Below are 9,510 nucleotides of genomic sequence, written 5' to 3' on the forward strand. Positions count from 1 at the left end.
AGGGACCTTCCTGCCCCACCCACACCAGCTCCAGGGCTCAGGCCTCAATGGGGGATTGTGGGGACCCGCCTATTGTCCAAATCCCCCACGACTCCTACACAAGCAGGATCAGGAACTGGGACAGTGCCTGTGGGGGGAGGAGACCTTGGCTGTTGTGGGACAAACACCCCCATCTTGGGGGTCCCACATCATGGATGTAAAAAGGCCCCATTAGGGGTGGTGGATCACCAGGGACAAGACCCTCAGCAGGGGGTGGGGATGCTGGGAAGGGACAGGACAATCTTGGTTCCAGCCCAGGTGGGGAATATTTGCACCTTTTCTCTGCACCGGAGCTGCTCTCTGATGACCTTTAGAGCAGCTTCATCTGTGGACATGTCCACCCATTCCTCCTCCTCTGAATCTCTGGGGGTCCCAGAGAGAGAGAAGGTAACAGGCTGATGCCTGCTGCCACTTGGGAGAAGGACAGGGGCATGGTGGGGAGAGCAGGATTAAAGACTCCCTTTCCCACCTCAGCCACCCAGGGCAGATTGGGCCCCACACCTCCCTCTCAGGGATGCCTTCAGCCCCCAACAGCTTCAGAAGCCCATAGCAGAGAGCCCCCCCTCCACTGTCCAGGACTCCATGGGAGGTGCCTCCTCCCCCAGCCCCGGAGCATCAACGACCAAAGTGGCAGCAGCTCTTGATGCCCCCCACCCCCAGTTCCCCTTGCTGCAGGGGCAGCTGTGTGACTGCTGCTGGTGTCAGTGGGGTTCACGTGGCTCAGGCCAGACACCTGAGCTGGGGATCCCCCCACATCATATCACTGGGAGAGTGTCTGGGCCCAGGGTGTTCAGATCCCTGTCCTCACCCCTCCCTGATCCCAGCCTGGCTCCTCACCTGGAACAAAGCAGCAGCGTCCATCAGCGTCGCTGCTGCCAGAGTCCCAGGTGCTGCTGCTGTCCCATGCTGAGCTGCTGGTGCTGGGACAGGGAGCTTCCATCTCCTGGCCTGAGGGGGCTGGAAGGTCCTCAGTGACCGGGCAGGGCAATGCCTCCTGCTGGGAATGAGGGCTGGGCTCCTGGGGCCACTGCTGCCCACACAACAAGCCCCAGAGCCTCCCTGCCTGGTGCCCCTCCTGGGCTGGGTCCTGTCTGCAAAACCGCATCCTGAGCCAGCTCCATTTGGGCCTGATCGGGGCCTCTCACAGCTCGGTGCCTGCGCCGGGAGCTGGTTTTGTTCACCAGAAGGCTGGGCACTTCCGCCTTCCCCGCCAGTGGGGATGGAGAGGCTGCTCTGCCCCTTGGGAAGATGGCAGCTGCTTCCCTCAGGCTCTGGGGCCACCTGCAGAGCCTTCTTCCTGAACATCCTCAGGAGCCTGGCCAGCCTGGAATCGAGCGGGGAGCAGGTGTGAGTCTGGGCTCAAGGCAGCCTTTCACTCATGGGCCTTTTCAGTCCCTCCTCCTCCCTGCTCCAACCAGAGCAACCCCTTCTCCCCCCACAGGAGTGCAGGGAGTGCAAGCTACACACCCTGGCAGGAGTTCATTGCATGATCTGCTCCCAATGTTCCCCCTCCTAATCCCTGCTGCTGCTGCAATATCCAGGAAGTCTCATTCTTTTAGAGCAATGGGGTCAGTCCCAAAGACCATTGGTTACTCTGGACAAGCAGCCCCCTCCTGTCATCCCAGGCCACACTCCCCCGCCTAGGCTAGAGAAGGAACAGAACCCAGGAGTTCAGACTTCTCCTGAGAAACCATTCCCCACGTCAAAGTCACAAAGACCCTAGGCACAGGAAGATCAGGGCCCTCCTCATCCCCACTGATTTCCATGCTCAGCAGCTCACAGGGTCTGGCCCAGCTCAGAGACTCTCCAGCCTGGGGAACAGTGTCCCACAAGGGAAGGGCTGGGAGCCCCATTGCTGGGACCTTTCCAAACACACTGGAGATGGCTCCGGAGAAGCCCTTGCCCAGTCTGAGAGTGAGGGGCTCTTGGGGGCTGTTTGCAAATGAAATCCCCCTTTGAAGATGTTCTCTCCCCCTGTTTCTGCCTCTCTCCAGACAGACAGGGGAAGCCACTGAGGAACCCTAATGCCACTCACTTGCTCTAGGTGATGGTATGATGGATGGTGGATGTTCAGGGTCAGCAGATGTCCCTCGCCCTCCTCCTCCCTCTCCAAGCCCAAGGCAGGCTGGAGAGGGTGGTGACCTGAGGAGTTACCCTGACCAGCCAGCAGGCAGGGTGATGACTCTAGGGCGATCGACTGGCTGTGAAAACAAAAGTCTGTCTTATTGCCAGGGGACGGAGAAAGTCAGCCAGCAGCAGTGGGGTGCAGAACACTGCCCTAGTGTGGAGGTGACAGTTTCCAGGATCCTGACATCCCAGCACTTTACACACCTTCCTGGAGCCTCCCAACCCGCCTGGACTGTAACCATGGGACCCCAACCCTACTGATGGCAAATGGGCCTCAGCTACTGGCTCAGGGTCACACCAAGTGTCAGAGCCATGGATGGACCCCTTCACTAACCACTGCTGCACACTCCCTCCCACAGCTGGCAATTGCAACCAGGCCCTAATGTCCAGTCCCCCTGCCTTTGAGAGGGAGTGTCACTCCTGGTTCCATTGCTGCCTATTGATCTTTGGGACTGGGCAAGTTGCTCCCCCTCTCTATGGCTCTCTGGGACTCACATCCTCGAATGGGCTTTAAAAAAGACAATGGTTAAAGTTTGGCCCCAACTATTTCTTGTTTCTCTACACTAGCCATTTTAGCAAAGTTTAGAATTCTTGACGTTCAGCACCTGGAAACATCCCTTTCTCCTTTGCAGACAGCTTGAGCATCCCTTCTCACCCAGGCTCACTGCTGCCTGGAGTTAGAGAACTGACCCTATTCCCATTGGACCTACCCAAGGCGTCACACAGCAAAGCGATGACAGAGCCAGAAAGAGAAGCCAACAGTCCTGACTCCTGTTCTAACTAACAGACAACAACCCCCACGGAGGCAGGGATACAGCCCAGGAAATAAGGGGTGAAAATTTTCATGGAAACCATTTTCTGTCAGAAAATCCATTCAGACTAAACCACTTAGTTTCTTGAAATCATAACAAGTAGGATGAACATTCTTTGCAAACAAATATTTGTTTGCAAAACAAGAGCATCTCCTGTTTGTCACAGTGCATTAAATTGTCTCGTTGTACACAAAGAGGAGACACTGTGATCTAGAAAATTAGATGAGATGCTTTGGTCTGAGCTAAGTAGTTGCTGCTCTTAACAATTTCAAAAGAATAAAATACAAATAAAATAGAATATTATGTCATAATCTGATATGGCTCAATGTGATAGGACACGTCCTATTCTGCACTGCTACTAGTGACACTCTTCAGTGGATCCCCAACATCCACCCATCGTGAGGTAGGTGGGAGAGTACTGTTGTTCATACTTGACAGAAGGAGAAACTAAGGCTGAGAAAGGAGCAGTGACTTGTCTTAGCTGATGCAGCCAGTCAGTAGCAGAGTTGCTCTCAAATGAGCTACAGACCAACAGTTGTTCATAGTCATTATTCAGCAACTATTTTAGAAGAACTGAAATGTTAGAGAGGATCATGAACTGCTCCAAGACAATTAATGGAGAGCAGCTTCAACATTGGTCAAACATATAACTGGTTGTGACTTATTTGCTTGGTCATAAAAGAGAACAACAAAGACCAGAATTTCCTCCCTGTCAATAGCCCCCTCCTCAGCCAATCAAGGTTGAGCCTTTGAGGGGTGGGAGGCTAAGGGTTCTCATGAAACAGCCCAAGGAATGGTGCAGGTCTTTTGTATATACTAAACAGATTGAGCTTTTCCAATGTCTCATTATAAGGCATCATCAATGTCTCATTATAAGGCATCATCCCCATCACTCAATTATGAATCTTTTCTGTACCCTCTCCAATTTTTTAACATAATATTCAAAAATGTGGACACAAGAACTGGATTCAACATTCCAAAATCAGTCTCACCAATGCTGTATCACTTCCCTTTCCATACTCACTACTCTAGCTACCCAAGAATGGCTTTAACCTTTTTTACCACAGTTTCACATTGACCGATTATGTTGAGCAGCTCATCCACTATGGTCCCAAAATCCTTTTCAGGGTCACTGCTTTCCAGCGGACTGTCCACCATTCTGTGGGGTGCCGCCTGACTCCTTTGTTAATGGAAGTACAGGTTTGCATATGGCTTTATTAAAACCTAATTATTCAGTAAGTATTTTAGAAGAACTAGCCCATTAGAGAGAGAATCATGACTTGCTCAAAGACAATGAATGGAGAAAAGCAGCAAGAGCAAGGTTTGGTTATGGCTTATTTCCTTGGTCTTAAAAGAGAGTAACAAGGACCTGAGTCTCCTCCCTCACAATAGCCCCATGCTCACCCAATCAGCACTGAGACTCTGAGAATCAGAAAGCTGAGAGTTCTCACCAGATGTCCCAGGTCACCACCAGAGGGAGTCACTCTTGGAGCACTATTCCAGCCACATGTCTTTGGGAGGGCCTCCCACAATGAGAGTTGGAGTGCAAACCCCTCCCCCCCAGTCCCCCACTTCACATGCACAGATAGGTCCTGGTGGTGAAAGGAGAGCAGGGGGAAAGGACAAAGATGTGTAAGCAGAGTCAGGATGAGCCCCACCCTGACATCTGGTGGTAAATTATGGGGAGTGCGGAAAGTGTTGCATTGGTATTTCGGTTATTTGCATGGGCACTCCCACCCCACTTAGCATACCGCAAAGCAGCATGGGATGGTTATTTTCACAGCTGTGGGAGCCCCAATTTCGTTGTTATTGGGGCAGGAGGAATGAAATGTTGTCACCCTGATTGGGTAAATGGGGAACTACAAAATTGTCTTGTGATGGGGGGTTTCATTGTCAGCTGGATAGCGCTTGCTAGATGGGGCACATGGGTTCCAAAACCCATTGAAAAGAGAGAGGCTGGGGACAGAGATCTGTACTTGGTGGTGCAAGCTCTTTGTGTGAGCCAGAAGCACCAGTTCCACCTGTGCCTCTCTCCACTGTGGAATGTCAGAGTTATTTTTTGGTTCCCTTAAGAATCTAAATGCAGGTTACTGAGCTGAATTCACTGGTACTGGGACTCCCCTACTAAGAGCTGGAATCACTAAGAGCTGAAATCACTGAAGAGCTGGACTTGCTGAGCTGAGAGCACTGAGTACTGTGCTAATGAGTGGGGGAGCCCGAAGCCATCCTGTGGAGCAGAGCAGCTGGCAGAGCAGAGTGGAGCAGTTTGTGCAGCCACTGGGTGAGTGGAGCCAAGCAGCTCACGAGGATGGCTGGAGTGGGTCACAGGACAGCTGGTGGACCAGAGCAGCTGGCAGAGCGGAGCAGCCCACAGAGCAAGCGGAGCTGAGCTGTTTGCGGAGATAACTAGTGGAAGCAGAACCCCACGAAGAGGCAGGGCAGTTGGCCCCGAAACCACGTAAGGTGCCCCTTTTCTACACAGGCGGGGGAGGGGGACCTCTGCAGAGAGACTCTTGAGCTCTGGGGCTGCACTGACCCGGGACAGAGACTTTTGGATTGTGGGACTTTTGGGACTGTGGGTGATTTGGGGGTTGCTGGACTCAAGGGCCCCGAGAGAAGGACATGGCCCAATTTGCTGGAGTGGGTCTTTGCTCACGGTTTGACCTATGAACTCTAGCTGAGGTATTTTCCCAGTTTAATGCTTGTTGTTTGTCATGTAATTAAACCTTTTCTGCTACACCAAGACTCTGTGCTTGCGAGAGGGGAAGTATTGCCTCTTCGAGGCGCCCAGGGGTGAGTGTAAGATTTTCCCAGGTCACTGGGTGGGGGCTCGAGCTGGTTTTGCATTATGTTGTGGGGAAGGGACCCCTATGTATTGAACCCGGCCCTTGCTGCTATCGTTTCGGCCCGGCAGAAGGGTTACAGATGCAAGAGAAGAAGAGAAAGGAGGGAGAGACAGGAAAAGGGAAAACAAAGGAGAAACCCCAATGTCCCCAGTGATTCTAAGGGACAAAGTCCTAGGTCGGAAATAAAATGCTGCTCCCACAATCTAGTGTTTTCCTTTCCTAAAAATCAGCCGGCACCTGATGGATCAGACTGAACAGGTTCTAAACCTCTCAGAGGCTCTTACCTTCTATACAGGGACGTCTGTTTTCTAGCAAAATCAATAAAAGAAAAGGAGAAAACTCTGAAGAGGGTCCTCCTTGCGCTCACGTACTTGAAAATGAATTCTCTCTCAGTCCTCAAGGACAGACCTTGAGAAGGAGACTTGCTGAAGCAAAGCCACAGGGATCTCCAAGGTTGCCCCTGTCCTGCACCCCTGTCCTGCCTGGCTGATGTCAAGATCTCTCTGTGAGATCATCGCCTCCCCATCACCTTTGTCCAATAGGCTGAAGTCCTGCCAGAGGCCCTTGTGATGTCACTGCCACACCCACCCCTCCCCTGCAGTGCTGATGTCCTGCCCCTGTCCAGCCACACTGGATGTTTGAGCTGCTTCCACTGGATCATCCCACTCAATGACTCTTCATTGTGGGGATGACACCAACTACACAGTAGAACACAAGACGCTCTTCCCCATGCTACGCTCAATTGTTCATAAATTAGCAGACTTTATGGACAGAAGAGACAATTAGATCATGTAATCTGACACCCTGCATATCACATGCTTTCTATATAGCATAGTAGCTAGTTTTTCACTAAACACATTCCAGAAAGGCACCTAGTCTTCATTAGAAGCCATCAAGAAATGGGGAATTCCCACCGCTTCCCTTTCTAGTTTGTTCCTTTGGTGATTCATCCTCACTGTTGAATATTTGTGTCCTATTTCTGCTGTTCCCAACTGGCCTGGGTCTATCACATTTGTTACTTTTTGTCCTGATTTCCTTCCGCTCCTGGAAGTTGATGTTCGGAAATTTTTCATGAAGCATGAATTCTAGATGACTTTTTCAAATGTCTGGGTAAAGATAGCTTTTGTATGTCACCCTCCCCTTGTTCCCGGTATCTTATAAATCCATTGCACTCATTGATGTGCTGTTCACGCACCATTTCCCTCAAAGCTCCTCCACATACTTTGATGCGATCCTATCACATGCCTGGAAAATTACTAGGTTTTTCCAATATTTCTAAAATATTAAGGGATCCCCAAAGCCAGAGCCAGTATTGGTAAAGGTTCTGTGACAGGGTCAGGCCAGATGGCTACAAGAGAGTGGGTTTTTTTTCTTTTCTTTTATAGGAGTGTGGTCAAAGGGCTAAACGTAGGGAACCTGATGGGGACACAGAGCAGAGAACCCCGGACAGCGCCCACTGCTCCTCGAAGACGACAAGGAAGCCAGCGGACGCCGCCCAGAGGAACTGTGCCAGGATGTGTGAACGGACTGAGGAGCAGAAATAGGCTCCACAGTCGCAGGAAATCCCATCGGCCAACTTCCTCTCCCTGCTTTTGTAGATGGCCAGTTTGGCCAGGGCCAAGAGGAGGCTGACAAGGAAGTCCCACGACTTAGTGGGACCTTGGATGGAGAGTGCATAGATGAACAGGTGAGGGGAAAAGTGCAACCAAAAATTTAATAATATATCTAAGAGGAGCCAGAATAGGGGCTGCAACCCGGCGCACTCTAGATAAACGTGCGTCAGGGTTTCCCTCATGCCACAGAAGGGCCAGGTGTCCAGGATAGGAGTAAATCGCGTGAAGTACACGCCCGTGCTCATGGCCCCGTGGAGGAGCTGCCAACTGCTACCCCCAGGGGCCTCGGAACCAGGGTGGAGTACAGGCTGGCCCACTGTGGCTCCTCACCCCCAAGAGGTGGCAGGGGGTCCTGCCACTTTGTGATGGGGCGGGACACGAGGGTGAGGAAGTGAAGGGTGTGGAGCACAAGCGTGTACAGATGTTTCCTTGGTGGGATCTGGAACCGAACCGGTTGCAAATCGTGCAGCCGGCTCACGGTGAAAGGGCGGGGTGGCCGGTTGGGTCCATGGGGCAGGGGCCCGATGAAAAGGTCCGGAGGGCCAGGAGTGGAGGGTGGGACTCTCCAGTCACTTTAAATCCCAGCTGCTTTTCTTTCTCTTCCCCTCAGAATCTTCAAATGGGCCTGGATTTTTTGCTGAAGAAACAGAAATGATTTGGGAGGTTTTATTTGGAGGGTTAAGAAGGGTCTAGAACTGAATGTTTTTCCAACCAAACCCGCAGATTGATTGGTTCTAATCACTTTGTGACATCAGGACCACCAAGAAGATGAAACCTTATCAATGCAGACTGGGAGTGTGTCATATCCAGACTTGTTAGCAATTCAGGTTCAGTTTTTGTTGTTGTTGTTTTGCTTTTGTAATTAGAGAGAGATCTCATTTGTAACCAAGCTTTATCTGTATTTATGAACTGATTAGTAGTGTAGTGCATAACAGGACTCTGAAGTCACATGGGGGTGAATCAATGAACCTGTGTTTGAGAAGGTTTAATGAACAAAGTGATATAAATTCCAAAAGCCACCAGGGTTTAAATATGGGCTGGGAGTTCAGCCCTGAAGCCCTGGGGACTGCACTGGTTGGACAGAGCTGGTCTAAGCACCAGGGCAAACCCCATGAGACATGGGAGGCCATTCATCTGGTTTGAAGCTGCGCAGTCCCAGTGTTGTGGAGCACTGTCCCTGCCCGGTAGGGACCCAACGCTGGATGTGGCTTTGTCCGGTAAAAATGAGAGAGAGGAGGAAACAGAGCTGGACTTACAGCTTGCGTGCCCCTGGCGGGGTCCGCACACTGCCTCCGGTGGCTGAGCAGTTGAAGGGTCCTCGGCTCCGAGCTCCCTCCTTCTGCCTGCAGGGACTTGGAGCTCCAGGTCCCCTGCTGCCCACGGCGGCTGGGAGCTGCGGAGTAACCCCACCGCCCGCAGCAGCTCAGAGCTCCTAACCCCCGCAGGAAGTAGGGGTACCACCACTTTTAATGTTTAGGCACCCCACAGCCCAGCACCCCTTGCACAGCCCCCCAAAACTTCCCATTGCCCCACACAGACCCCCCCCACTGCCCAGCACCCCCAACTGCCTAGCACCGCCCACCCCTTCACTGCCCAGAGCCCCCCCACAAACCCTCCCAGATACCCACTGCCCCGTGCCCTGCGCCCACTCACCAGCCCTGCTGGGAGGTGACTGTGTCTGCTGGGCTGAGTGAGGAGCCCTCCAGCAGGGCTGCGTGGGGCCGTCTCCCACTCAGCTGGCCCCACCCCCTGCCGGGATCTGGGATCGGGAACATTTGATGTTTTAGGTGCACCTAGAATGCTGGTGCCCCTAGGCCAGGGGTCGGCAACCTGCGGCAGGTGTGCCGAGCCGATTTTTACTGGCACGTTGGGTCCTGGCCCCGCTCAGCCCACTGCCAGCTGGCAGGAGCCGGCAGATGGAACCCCACACCGGCAGTACCAGATTTACCAGGGGGCCAGGCCCATGGTCCAAAGGGACACCGTGCAGGCCTGCTTTTCTCCGCCCCCCAACCCTGTTGGGGCAGACGCTTAGTGCTGCCGGCTCCTGGGGCTCCTGCTACAGCAGGCAGGCTC

At 52.7% G+C, this 9,510-nt stretch overlaps 1 long non-coding RNA gene across 1 annotated transcript; it reads left to right on the forward strand.

The window, feature by feature from the left end:
* The first annotated feature begins 6,486 nt into the window (after positions 1-6,486).
* Positions 6,487-8,095, forward strand: LOC123377826. The gene is made up of 3 exons (XR_006582349.1): positions 6,487-6,615; positions 7,210-7,511; positions 8,048-8,095. It is a non-coding gene; the product is annotated as an uncharacterized LOC123377826 (long non-coding RNA).
* The last annotated feature ends 1,415 nt before the right edge of the window (positions 8,096-9,510 follow it).

The sequence above is a fragment of the Mauremys mutica genome, chromosome 9 (genome assembly GCF_020497125.1).
Source record: "Mauremys mutica isolate MM-2020 ecotype Southern chromosome 9, ASM2049712v1, whole genome shotgun sequence".
Lineage (NCBI taxonomy): Eukaryota > Metazoa > Chordata > Testudines > Geoemydidae > Mauremys > Mauremys mutica.